The sequence below is a fragment of the Neovison vison genome, chromosome 4, assembly GCF_020171115.1.
Source record: "Neovison vison isolate M4711 chromosome 4, ASM_NN_V1, whole genome shotgun sequence".
NCBI lineage: Eukaryota > Metazoa > Chordata > Mammalia > Carnivora > Mustelidae > Neogale > Neogale vison.
In genome coordinates this window covers 99,493,071-99,507,744 of record NC_058094.1, presented here as the reverse complement: position 1 = coordinate 99,507,744, position 14,674 = coordinate 99,493,071, and positions in this window count along the sequence as shown.

Genomic DNA, 14,674 nt, shown 5'->3' with positions numbered 1-14,674 from the left:
TTCCAATATTGGGGTGCGTTCAGGTGCCTGGCATGTTTCTCCTAATCTGGAGGGTTTGGGCAACTGTGATGGGCACAGTTTTCTTGGGGATGGCAGGCAGTTTCCTGTTGTGTGGCTCCAGAGACCACATCCTGGTGGGCATGTGAACCATGGTTTTGGGACAGAAGCCTGCAAACACAAACTGGGGTTAGGGTTAGTGGTGAGATGATCGCATTCCCAACATGGAGGGGAGCTCATCAGGAAATGTAAATAGGGTGACTCGAAGGCGGTAGCACAGGCTTTTCTCACTGGATTGTGTGTCCAGGATGGCCTCGGAATGCAGGTTTGTTTTCATATGTCCATGGGAGATTTTTCCTCTCTAAGGATCCTCGTGGCTCCCAATAGTTTGGTGGCTTTCTCAGGGAAGGGAAGAGTGCTGTTTTCCATCTTACGGGTGCCCCAAAAAGAGATTCCAAGTCAGGCTCTGGGTCTGGGCACTTGGAAAATCCCACCAAGTGTTAGGCTTTGGGCCTAGGGGCATACCAGGCCTGCAATGCGGGTACTGGAGGAGCAACTGAGAGTGTTTGTTTGAAATTAGGCTCAGGCTGAAGAACACCATGCCTGCTTGGGCCCAGATCGGCCCTCAGGAGTGGGCATGGTCTCCTTGGCCATGCAGATGGCTCCCACGATGAGGGTTGGACAACCATCCCAACAGTCAGGATTCCTACCATGGGGAAGGAGGAGTTCTCTATTGTGCTTCAGGTTCCCACATTGGCAGGAGTTCCAGCAAAGGTCGGGAGACAGTTGCCTGGATACCAAGGAAGGGTAGAGATGACGGCCCAGGGCCATGGCCGATCTCTCATGCTAAATATTGGTCCTAACCTCTCGGTGGCTGACACGAGTTCAGGGCTCAGGCTCTGTCAAACCCAGCACTAGTGTCCAGGGAAAACTATTAATCGGGGTTGCCTCATGGGCCGAGCATATTGATCCTCATGTGCAGTTTCTGGACAGACTCAACAGGTCCTTCTTCTTTCTATGTGGAAGGCAGAATACTGAGTTTTGGTTCCAGAATTCCCTATCAAGAGATATTGCAGACCAGTAGTGTGAGGATGGAATAGTAATACAAAACTATGGTTAAATTCAGTGCGAAGCAAAGGGCAGTTCCAGTGTGCAGCTGCTGTTTTGAATATCCAGCACCTGAGTAAGGGAGGATGTCAGATGTTTGCTCACACTGGAGTTTGTGTCTATGATGGCCCACAAATGGAGGGGTGGCATCAAGAGACGATGGAGGATTTCCCACGCTGGGGCTTGTGAGATTCTCCAAATAGAAAAGTTTCTTTCTAACGGACAGGGGGACTCTGGTTTGTTTTCTCTGGTTTCTCCATGTGGAAAGTTTGTGCAGCAGAGCACCCCGCATGGATGCCTGGAAAGCACCCCTCCATTGACCGTTGCAGCTGAGGAACATGGCAGTTTCATTCTGGTGGCTCTGGTGTGATGTATCGAGGCCTTGAATTGACATGGAGTCCCATGAAGATAGGTCACAATGCTGGTTAGTTACCAGGGAGATTATTGAATGTGCTGGTTGCTAAGGGGCCATGCAGGATTCAACTACCCTGAGAGTTTGACACAGGTCAATGAGCATGGCTCCCTTCTCGGGGAAGAGAAGTTCTGTTCTGTGGCTCAGGGACCATATGTTGTATCATAAGTTGGTATTCCAGAACAGGCCTCTGAGGACAGATACCTGAAAATTAATCTAGTGTGCCAATGAAGTCCTCGGGGCATGTCAGGTTCATTCTTCTGACTCAGGAACACTGACTTGAATGTCTGCCTGGATGGAGGTGATCAGGGTGTTTCAGAATGTGCATTTGTGTCCAGAGTGGCCTCCATTATTGGGCTGGGTTCAGGGGCCTTGCAGGTTTCCCATAATCTGGAGATTACTGGGGAAAAGTGATGGACACAGTTTCCTTGAGGATCACAGGCACAGTCCTGTGGTGTGGCTTCAGATACCAGAACCTGGAGGTCATGTGAGTCATGGTTTTGGACGGAAGTCTGCAAACACAAACTCGGGATAGGGTTAGTGGAGAGGTTATCGCAGGCCCAATGCATAGACCTGGAAGGCAGCTCATCAGGAACTGTAAATCGGATGACTCGAAGGTGGTAACACATGATTTGTATCTGGATGTATATCCAGGATGGCCTCGGAATGCAGGTGTGATCTTATAGGTCCATGACAGATTTTTCCTCTCAAGGATCCTGGTGGCTCCCAATAGTTTGGTGGCTTTCTTGTGGAAGGGAAGAGTTTCCCCTTCTTGGGGAAGGTTTTCCATCTTAAGGGTGCCCCAAAATAGGGATTCCAGAGACGAGCTCTATGTCTGGGTCCCTGGAAAATCACAACCAGTGTTAGGATTTGGGACTAGGTGTGTACCTGGTTTGCAATGCAGGATCCTGGTGGTGCATCTGAGAACGTTTGTTTGAAAGCATGCTCAGGCTGAGGGTCACAATGCCTGCTTGTGCCCAGGGTGGCCCTCAGGAGTGGGCATGGTCTCCGTGGCCATGCAGCTGGCTTCCACGATGAGGGTTGAACTCCCATCCCAATAGCCAGGATTCCTGCCATGGGGAAGGGGGAGTTCTCTATTGTGCTTCAGGTTCCCCCATTGGCAGGAATTCCAGCAAAGGTCGGGAGACAGTTGCCTGGATACCAAGGATGGGTAGAGATGATGGCCCAGGGCCATGGCTGATCTCTCATGCTAACTATGGGCCCTGACCTCTGGGTGTGTGACACCTCGTGTCAGGTACCCAGAGGTCATGGCTCGGACTCTGTCAGACACAGCACTAATGGCCAAGGAAAACTATTAATCGGGGTTGCCTCATGGGCCGAGTATATTGATCCTCATGTGCAGTTTCTGGACAGACTCAACAGGTCCTTCTTCTTTCTATGTGGAAGGCAGAATACTGCATTGTGGCTCCAGAATTCCCTATCAAGAGATATTGCGGATCAGTAGGGTGAGGATGGAATAGCAATAAAAAAACTATGGTTAAATTCAGGGCAAAGTGAAAGACATTTCCAGTGTGCAGCTGCTGTTTCGAATATCCAGCACCTGAGTAAGGACGGATGTCAGATGTTTGTCAAGCTGGAGTGTGTGTCTATCATGACCGACAAATGGAGGGGTGGCGTCAAGTGGCCATGGAGGATTTCCCATGATGGGGCTTGTGAGATGCTCCAAACAGAAGGTTTCCTTCTATCAGACAGGGTCATTCTGGTTTGTTGTCTCCAGGGTCCCCCATGTGAAAAGTTTGTGTAGCAGAGCACTCCCGTATGGATTCCTGGAAACCACACCTCCACTGACCATTGCAGCTTAGGAACATGTTAGGTTCATTCTGGTGGCCCTGGGGCGAAGTACCAAGGACTTATTTTAACATGGAATTTCATGAATATGGGTATCAATGCTGGTTTGTTACCAGCGAGATCTTAGAAACACCGGTGGCTAAGGGGCCATGCAGGATTCATCTACCCTGAGGGTTTGACACAGGTCCAAGAGCACGCATTCCATCTGGGGTCAGGAGATGTTCTATTGTGGGACTCAGGGACCATATGTTGTATCATTTTGGTATTCCAGAACAGGCCTCTCAGGCCAGATGCCTGAAAACCTAATCTAGGGTTCCAATGACGTCCTAGGGGCATGCCATGTTCAATCTTCTGACTCAGGACCATTGACTCGGCCTCTGCCTGGAAGGAGGTGATCAGGGTGTTTCAGACTCTGCATTTTCATCCAGAGAGGCCTCCAATATTGGCCTTGGCTCAGGGGCCTTGCAGGTTTCTCCTAATCTGGAGATTATTGGGCAACTGTGATGGACACTTTTTCCTTGGGAATGGCAGGCACTCTCCTGTGGTGTGGCTCCAGAGACCCCATCCTGGAGGGCATGTGAGCCATGGTTTTGGGAAAGAAGTTTTCAAACACAAATTCGGGTTAGGGTTAATGGCAAGGTGATCGCAGGCCCATTGTGTAGGCCTGGAGGGCAGTTCGTCTGGATGTGTAAATCGGAGGATTTGAAGGCAGAAGCACAGGCTTTTGTGTCTGTATAATGTGTCCAGGAATGTAAGTGTGGTCTCATGGGTCCATGGGAGGTTATTCCTCTATAATGATCCTGGAGGATCCCAATAGTTTGGTGCCTTAACCTAGGAAGGGAAGAGTGTTGTTTTTCATCATAAGGGTGCCCCAAAACAGGGATTCTGGAGACGGGTTCTTGGTCTGGGCACCTGGAAAATACCAAGATTTAATATTTGGGCCTAGGGGCCTACCAGGCCTGCAATGCGGGTCCTGGAGGTGCAAATGAAAGTGTTTGTTTGAAAGCATGCTCAGGCGGAAAGTCACAATGTCTTCTTGTGCCCAGGGCAGCCCTCCGGAGTGTGCGTGGTCTCATTGGACATGCAGCTGGCTCCCACTCTGAGGTTTGGACACCCGTCGAACTTCCAGGAATCCTTCCATGGGGAAGGAGGAGTTCTCAATTGTGCTTTAGGTTCCCCCATTGGTAGGGATTCCACGAAAGGTCTGGGGACAGATGTCTGAATACCAAGAATTGGTAGAGATGATGGCCCTGGTCCATGGCCTTTTTTCACATGCTGGATATGGGTCCCGACCCCTGAGTGGCTGACACGAGGCCAGGACTCAGACTCTGTCACACAGCACTTGTGACCAAGGCAGTGTATAAATCGGGGTTCCCTCGAGGGCTGAGCAGATCTATTCTCATGTAGAGTTTCTGGGCAGACGCACCAGGCCCTACTTCTTTCTATGCGTATGGCAGAATGATGCATTGTGGCTCCAGAATTCCTTATCAAGAGGGCTTGTGGACCAGTAGGGTGAGTATGGCATTTTAAACACAAGCTACAGTTCAATTCCGGGCCAAGCGCAAGGCAGTTCCAATGCGCAGTGCCTTATTCGAGATATCCAGCACCTGATTAAGGGCAGATGTCAGATGTTTGCTCATGCTGGGTTTTTGTCTATGATGACCGAAAAATGGAGGGGTGGTGTCAAGAGGCCATGGATGATTTCCCCTGATGAGGCTTGTGAGATGCCCCAAACAGTAAGGTGTCCTTCTACTGGACAGGAGGATTCTGGTTATTTGTTTGAGGTTCCCCTATGTGGAAAGTCTAGATAGCAGAACTCTTCAGCATGGGTACCTGGAAAGCACACCTGCACTGACCATTGCATCTGAGGAATATGGCAGGTTTGTTCTTGTGGCTCCAGGCCGAAGTACCAAGGCCATGAGTTGACATGGAGTCTCATGAAAATGTGTCACAATGCTGGTTTGTTACCAGGGAGATCTTAGAATGTTCTGGTGGCTAAGGGGGTGTGCAGGATTCATATACCCTCAGGGTTTGACAAAGGTCCTGAGCGCGGCTTTCATCTGGGGACAGGAGATGTTCTGTTGTGGGGCTCAGGGACCATATGTTGTATCATAAGTTGGTATTCCAGAAGAGGCCTCTGAGGACAGATGCCTGAAAAGCTAATCTAGGCTTCCAGTGAGGTCCTAGGTGCATGTCAGGTACAATCATCTGACTAAGGACCATTGACTTGGGTGTCTTGAGCTGCTCCAAACAGCAAGGTGTCCTACTGAGCGACAGGGGAAGTCTGCTTAGTGGACTCCAGGGAAAGATTGCCTGGATGGAGGTAATCAGGATGTTTCAGACTGTGCATTTGCATCCAGAGCGGTCTCCAATATTGGGGGGACTCAGGGTCTTGCAGGTTTATCCTAATCTGGAGGGTTTGGGAAACTGTGACGGGCACAGTTTCCTTGGCGATGGCAGGCACAGTCCTGTGGTGTGACTCCAGAGACCCCACCCTGAAGGGCATTTGAGCCATGGTTTTGGGAGAGAAGTCTGGAAACAAAAACTTGGGTTAGGGTTTGTGGGGAGGTGATTGCAGGCGCAATGCATAGATCTGGAGGGCAGCACATCAGGAACTGTAAATCAGGTGACTTGACGGTAGTAGCACAGGCTATTGTACCTGGATTTTGGATCCACGATGGCCTTGGAATGCAGGTCTTGTCTCATGGGTCCATGGGAGATTTTTACTCTGAAGGATCCGGCGGCTCCCAATAGTTTGGTTGCTTTCTAAGGGAAGGGAAGAGTGCTGTTTTCCACCTTAGGGGTGCCCCAAAACAGGGATTCCAGTGACGGACTCTGGGAATGGGTGCATGGAAAATCCACCAAGAGTTAGGATTTGGGCCTAGGTGTGTACCAGTCATGCAATGCTGGATTCTGTAGTTGCAACTGAGAGCGTTAGATGGAAAGCATGCTCAGACTGAGGGTAACAATGCCTGCTTGTGTTCAGGGCAGCCTTCGGGAGTGGGCATGGTCTCCTTGGCCATGCAGCTGGTTCTCATTCTTGAGGGTTTGACACCTATCCCAGCAGTCAGGATTCCTGCCGTATGGAATGAGGAGCTCTCTATTGTGCTTCAGGTTTCCCCATTGGTAGGGATCTCAGCAAAGGTCTGGGGAATTTGCATGAATATCAATGATGGATAGAGATGACGGCCAAGTGCCATGGCTGGTCTCACATGCTGGATATGGACCCTGCATTCAGGGCTCAGGCACTGTCAGACACAGCACTAGTAACCAGGGCAAAGTATAAATACGGGTTCCCTCGAGGGTCGAGTAGATTGATCTTCATGTGGAGTTTCTGGGCAGACTCACCAGGCCCTTCTTCATGCTTTCAAACAAGCCCTCTCAATTACACCACCAGGATCCTGCATTGCAGTACCGTTATGACCCTAGGCCCAAATCCAAACACTTGATGGGCTTTTCCAGGCGCCCAAACCCAGAGGGCATCTCTGGAATCCCTGTTTTGGGGCACCCCTATGATGGAAAAATGCTTTTTTCCCTTCCCGAAAATGTCATCAAACTATGAGGAGCCACCAGGATCCTTAGAGAGGAAAAGTGTCCCATGGACCCATGAGAACACACCTGCATTCCAAGGCCATCCTGGACACACAATCCTGATAGAGAAGTCCGTGCTACCGCATTCCCGTCACCCCAATTACAGTTCCTGACGAGCTGCCCTCCAGGTCTACACATTAGGCTTGTGACCACCATGCCACTAACCCTAACCTGAATTTGTGTTTGCAGATTTCTCTCCAAAAACCATGGATCACATGCCCAACAGGATGGGGTTTCTGGAGCCGCACTACAAGACTGTGCTGCTAACACCAAGGAAACTGTGCCCATCACAGTTGCCCAAACCTTCCAGATTAGGAGAAACCTGGAAGGCCCCTGAGATAACCCCAATATTGGCGCCCACTCTGGATGCAAATGCACAGCCTGAAACAACCTGATCACCTACATCCAGGCAGACATTCCAGTCAATGGTCCTGAGTAAGAAGATTGAACTTGATATGACCCTAGGACTGTATTGGAACCCTAGATTAGGATTTTAGGGCCTGTGCTCAGGGGCCTGTTCTGGAATACCAAGTTAGGATACATCACGTTGTCCCTGGGCCACACAAGAGAACATCTGTCTAAGGAAGGAAACTGTGCTCTTTGACCTGTGCCAAACCCTCCGTGTACAAGTATCCTGCACGACACATTAGCCACCAGCACATTCTAATATCTCCCTCATAATAAACCAGCATTGTGACCAAACTGCAAGAGATTCCTGTCAACTCAAGGCCTGGGTACATTGTTGCAGAGCCACCAGAACGAACCTGTCATTTTCCTAAGCTACAAATGTCAATGGAATTGTGCTTTGCAGGCATCCAAGTGGGAGGGCTCTGCTACCCATACTTTCCACACGGGGGACCCTGGAGCAAACAAACCAGACTCCAACTGTCGTGTAGAAGGAAACCTTGCTGTTAGGAGCATCTCACAACCTTTGGTATGGGAAATCCTCCATGGCCTCTTGGTGCCACCCTCCATTTATTGGTCATCATAGACACAAATTCAGTGTGAGCAAAGATCTGACATCTGCCCTTACTCGGCTGCTGGATATCTCGAATAAGCTGATGCACATTGGAACTGCTTTCTACTTGGGACTGAATTGAACCATAGCTTTTGTTTACAAATCCATCGTCAACCTACTAGTCCCCAAGCCCTCATGATAGAGAATTCTGGAACCACAATGCAGCATTCTGACTTACCCATAGAAAGAAGTGGTGCCTGGTGAGTCTGCCCAGAAACCCCACATGAGGATAAATATGCTCGGCCCTCAAGGGAACCCCAATTTATAGACTGTCCTGGCCACTAGTGCTGTGTCTGATAGAGCATGAGCCCAGACATAGTGTCAGCCACCAAGAGAGCGTGCCCCATTACCAGTATGTGAGACCGGCCATGGCCCAAGTCTGTCATCTCTACACATCTTTGGTATTCAGGCACCTTTCACCAGACCATTGCTGGAAACACGGCCAATGGGAGTACCTGAAGCACAATAGAGAACTCCTCTTTCCATGGCAGAAAGCCTGGCTGTTGCGATGGGTGTTCAACCCTCAAAGTGAGAGCCAGCTGTATGGCCAATGAGACCACGCCCTCTCCTGAGGGCCCCCCTGGGCACAAACAGGCATGGTGACCCTCAGCCTGAGCATGCTTTCAAACAAGCCCTCTCAGTTACACCACTAGGATCCTGCATTGCAGGCCTGGGACGCCCCTAGACCCAAATCCTAACACTTGGTGGGATTTTCCAGTTGCCCAGTCCCAGAGGCCATCTCTGGAATCCCTGTTTTGGGGTACCCCTAAGTTGGAGAACAGCACTCTTCCCTGTTTTGGGCACCCCTAAGATGGAAGAGAACACTCTTTTCTTCTCCGAAAAAGCCACCAATCTATGGAGAGCCACCAGGATCCTTAGAGAGGAAAAGTCTCCCATTGAACCATGAGACCACACATACATTCCATGCCCGTCCTGGACACACAATCCAGATAGAAAAGCCTGTGCTACCAGCTTCCATTCACCCTAATTACATTTCCTGACATGCTGCCCTCTAGGTCTATGCATTGTACCTGTGATCACCTCACCACTATCCCTAACCCAAATTTGAGTTTTCAGACTTCCCTCCCAAAACCATGGCTCTCATGCCCTCCAGGATGGGGTCTCTGGAGCCTTACCACAGGACTGGGCCTGCCATCCCCAAGGAAACTGTGCCCATCACAGTTGCCCAAAGCCTCAAATTAGGAGAAATCTGCAAGGAACCTGAGCCCACCCCAATATTGGAGGTGGCTCTGGATGAAAATGCACAGTCTGAAACACCCTGATCACCTACATCCAGACAGACACCCATGTCAATGGTCCTTAGTCAGAAAATTGAACCTGACGAGCACATAGGACATCATTGGAATCCTAAATTTGGTTTCAAGCATCTGTCCTCAGAGGCCTGTTCTTGAATACCAAGTTAGGATACAACATTTGTACCCTCAGCCACAAAACAGAACATCTCTCCCAAGAAGGGAACTGTGCACATCGACCAGTGCCAAACTCTCAGGGAAGGAGAATCCTTTATGGCCCTTTAGCCACCAGGACATTCTAAGACCTCCCTTGTAACAAACCAGTATTGGGACACTTCTGAAAGAGATTCCAAGTCAACTAAAGGCCTTAGTACTTGGCCCCAGAACCACCAAAATGAACCTGTCATGTTCCTCAGCTTCAATGGTCATTGGACGTATGCTTTCCAGTCATCCATGCGGGAGGGCTCTGCTACCCAAACTTTCCACATGGATGACACTGGAGGAAACAAACCAGACTCCTCCTGTCCATTAGAAGGAAACCTTATTGTTTGGAGCATCTCACAATCCTAATCGTGGGTTATCCTCCATGGCCGCTTGAAGCCACCCCTCCATTTGTTGGTCATCATAGACACAAACTCCAGTGTGAGCAAACATCTGACATCTGCCCTTACTCAGGTGCTGGATATCTCGTATAAGCTGCTGCACATTGGAACTGACTTCCGCTTGGCACTCAGTTTAAGCATAGCTGGTGTTTACAATTGCATTATCTCCCTACTTGTCCCCAAGCTCCCTTGATAGGGAATTCTGGAGCCACAACACAGCATTCTGCCTTCCCCATAGAAAGAAGTGCTTCGTGAGTCTGCACAGAAACTCCACATGAGGATCAATCTGCTTGGCCCTTGAAAGAAACCTGATTTATAGGCTTCTCTGGCACTAGTGCTGTGTCTGACAGAGCCTAAGCCCAGACCCCGTGTCAGCCACCCAGAGAACGGGGCCCATACCCAGCATGTGAGAATGGCCATGACCCAAATCTGTCATCTTTACGCATCCTTGGTATTCAAGCATCTGTCCCCAGACCTTTGCTGGAATCACTGCCAATGGGGGAACCTGAAGCACTATACAGAATTCCTCCTTCCCCATGGCTGGAAACCTGACCATTGGAATGGGTGTCCATCCCTCAGGGTGGGAGACAGCACATGGGAAATGGGATCACGCCCACTCCTGAGGGCCGCCCTGGGCACAAACAGCAGGCATTGTGACGCTCATCCTGAGCATGCTTTCAAAAAGCCCTCTCAGTTGCACCACCAGGATCCCGCATTGCAGGCCTGGTATGCCCGTAGGCCCAAATCCTAACCCTTGGTGGGATTTTCCAGGCACCCAGACTCAGAGCCCCCTCTCTGAAATCCCTGTTTTGGGGCACCCCTGAGATCGAAAATAGCTTTTCCCATCCCAAAAAACCATCAAACTATTGGGAGCCGCCAGGATCCTTAGAGAAGAAAAATCTCCCATGGACCCATGAGACCACAGTTGCATTCCGAGACCATCCTGGACACACAATCCAGATACAAAAGCCTGTGCTTCCTCCTTCCCGTCACTCGAATTACTGATCCTGATGAGTAGCCCTCCATGTCTACGCATTGCCCTGCGATAACCTCACCACTAACCTAACCGGAGTTTGTGTTTGCTGACTTCTTTCCCAAAACCATGGCTCACCTGTCCTCCAGGATGGGGTCTCTGGAGTCACACCACAGGACTGTGCCTTCCATCCCCATGGAAATTGTGCCTGTCACAGTTACCCAAACCCTCCAGAGTGTTGAAACATGCAAGGTCCCTGATGCCACTCCAATGTTGGAGGTTGCTCTGGACACAAGTGCGCAGTCTGAAACATCCTGACCACCTACATCCAGGCAGACACCCAAGTCAACTGTCCTGAGTCTGAAGATTGAACCTCTCATGCCCCTGGGACCTCATTGGAACCCTAAATTAGGTTGTCAGGCATGTGTTCAGAGGCCTGTTCTTGAATTCAAACATATAATACAACATGTGGTCCCTGAGCCACACAACACTACATCTCCTTGCCCAGAAGGAAAACGTGCTCTTCGACCTGTGTTAAACCCTCAGGGTAGGAGAATCCTGCAGGGCACCTTAGCCACCAACACATTCTAAGATCTACCTGGTAACGAACCAGCACTGTGACCCATTTGCAAGAGATTCTAGGTTAACTCAAGGACTTGGTACTTCACTCCAGAGCCACTCTAAAGAACCTGTCATGTTCCTCAGCTGCATTGGTCAATGGAGGTGTGCTTTCCAGGCATTCATGCGGAAGCACTCTGCTACCCATACTTTTCGCATGGGGGACCGTGGAGCAAACAAACCATACTCCACCTGTCCAGTAGAAAAAGCAACCTTGCTCTTTGGAGCATCTCACATGCATCAGCATGGGGAATCCTCCATGGCCTCTTTATGCCACTCCTCCATTTCTCGATCATCATAGACACAAACTCCAGTGTGGGCAATCATCTGACATCCACCCTTACTCAGGTGCTGGATATTTCGTTTGTTGGCCATCATAGATACAAACTCCATCATGTGCAGACATCTGACCCTCGCCCATACATAGGTGCTAGAGATCTCGAAACAACCGCTGCACATTGGAACGGCCATGTGCTCGGCACTGAGCTTAACCGTAGCTTGGATTTTCAGCCTTCTGTTCTCACACTCTTCGCCTTCAAGCCCTCCATATTGGGAATTTGGGAGCCACAATGCAGCCTTCTGCCTGCCCACTAGAAAGAAGAAGTGCCCTATGTGTCTGCATGAACCCCCACATGAGGATCCACCTGCATGGCCCTCTATGGCACCCCAATATCATAGGCCCCCCTGTGCACTAATGCTCTGTCTGGCACAGCCTGAGCCCCGACCTCCTGGCAGCCACCCAGATAGCGGGCCCCATATCCGGCAGGTGTGACCTGCCTTGACCTGAGTCCTTCATCTTGAACCAACATGGGTATTCATGTACCTACCCCAGAACATAGCTCAAATTCCTGCACATGGGAGATCATGAAGCACAAATGAGTACTTCTCCTTCCCCATGTCAGGAAAACTAAATGTTGAGATGGTTGTCCAACTTTCAGATTGGGATCCAGGTGCATGGAACAAGAGACAACGCCCACTCAGGATGGGCAGCTGGGCACAAACAGGCATTGGGACACTCACCCTGAGACCCATTTCCAACAAGTCCCCATGGGAGCTGGACCAGGGCCCCACAGAATAGCCTGTCATGCACCTAGGCCCAAATCAAGAGCCTTTGTGGGGTTATCCAGGCACAAGGACCCAGAACCCATCTCTGGAATCCCGGTTTTGACAGGAACCCTGACACAGTAAACCACGCTCTCTCCTTCCCCCAGTAAGACACCAAACTCTTTGGTGCCGGACAGAATCCCCAGAGAGGTAGAATATCCCATGGACACATGATGAGACCCCATCATTCCAAGGCCATCTTAGACACAATCCAGACAGAAAAGTCTTTGCTCCTGTTCCCAGCCACAAGAATTTCAAATCCTGAGTAGCTGCACTCAGGGTCTGCAGTTCGGGCCCGCCATCACCTCTCCCCTAACTCTTACCCAATTTTGTGTCTGAAGACTTTGGTCCCAGAGCCCTTAACCATAATCCCTCCAGCTGTTTGTCCCTCTTTTGCTCAGCTTCTTTATTCTCTGCCATTTGGTCTTCTATATCGCTAATTCTTTCTTCTGCCTCATTTATCCTAGCAGTGAGAGCCTCCATTTTTGATTGAACCTCATTCATAGCTTTTTTGATTTCAATTTGGTTAGATTTTAGTTCTTTTATTTCTCCAGAAAGGGCTTTTATATCTCTGGAGAGGGTTTCTCTATTATCTTCCATGCTTTTTTCAAGCCGGCTAGAACCCTGAGAATTGTTATTTTGAACTCTAGATCTGACATATTACAAATGTCTGCATTGATTAGGTCCCTAGCCTTCGGTAGTGCCTCTTGTTCTTTTTTGTTGTTGTGAATTTTTCTGCCTTGTCATTTTGTCCAGCTAAGAGTATATGAAGGAGTAGGTAAAATACTAAAAGGGTGGCAACAATCCCAGGAAAATATGCTTTAACCAAATCAGAAGAGATCCCACTATTGGGTGAGGGATCTCCCCTGATTGGGATCTCTTCTGATTAGGATCTCCCAATCTCTTCTGATTTGGGTCTCTTCTGATTTGGGGATAAAAAGAAGTTCAAAAAGAAAGAAAGAAAAAAAAGAAAAAAGAAGATTTAAAAAAAGAGATTGAATTAAAAATTCAATCAAGAATTAAAAAAAGAGGGGGCGGAGTCAAGATGGCGGAGAAGTAGCAGGCTGAGACTACCTCAGCTAGCAGGAGATCAGCTAGAGAGCTTATCTAAAGATTGCAAACACCTGCAAATCCATCGGCAGATCGAAGAGAAGAACAGCAATTCTAGAAACAGAAAAACAACCACTTTCTGAAAGGTAGGACTGGCGGAGAAGTGAATCCAAAGCGACGGGAAGATAGACCCCGGGGGTAGGGGCCGGCTCCCGGCAAGCGGCGGAGCAACGGAGCACAAAATCAGGACTTTTAAAAGTCTGTTCCACTGAGGGACATTGCTCCAGAGGCTAAACCGGGGCGAAGCCCACGCGGGGTCGGCGTGACCTCAGGTCCCGCGGGGTCACAGAAGGATCGGGGGTGTCTGAGTGTCGCAGAGCTTGCGGTTATTGGAATGGGAAAGCCGGCTGCAGAGACAGAGCCAACAGTAAGCTCGCAGCTCAGAGTTGCCTTGACAGAGCCGACAGTAAGCTCGCAGCTTGGAGTTGCCTTGAACCGGTCGCAAGCTCGGTGAGCTCGGAGCGCAGCCGGAGGTTAGGCAGACGCGAGTTACTAGGAGCTATTCGCTGAGGGCGCACAGGGGAGCGGGGCCCTGGGCTCTCGGCTCCTCCGGGCCAGAGACCAGGAGGCCGCCATTTGAATTCCCGTCCTCCGGAACTCTATGGAAAGCGCTCAGGGAACAAAAGCTCCGGAAAGCAAAGCCGAGCAGATCACTCAGCCCGGCCCCTGGTAAGGGCAGTGTAATTCCGCCTGGGGCAAAGACACTTGAGAATCACTACAACAGGCCCCTCCCCCAGAAGATCAACAAGAAATCCAGGAAAGACCAAGTTCACCTACCAAGGAGTGCAGTATCAATACCAAGAAGAGAGCAGCAGAATTCCAGAGGAGGAGAAAACAAACCACGGAACTCATGGCTTTCTGCCTGAGATTTTTTAGTCTTGCAGTTAATTTAATTCTTTTTCTTCTTCATTTTTTTTCCCTTCTTCTGCTAAAATTTTTTATAACTTTTATCCTTTTCTTTTTTAACGTTTTTTAACTAGATTATCTAATATATATATTTTTTCTTTTTTATACTTTTCTTTATTCATTTTCTATTTTTTAATTCTTTTTTTTCTTTCTTTCTTTTTCAAACTCATTTTA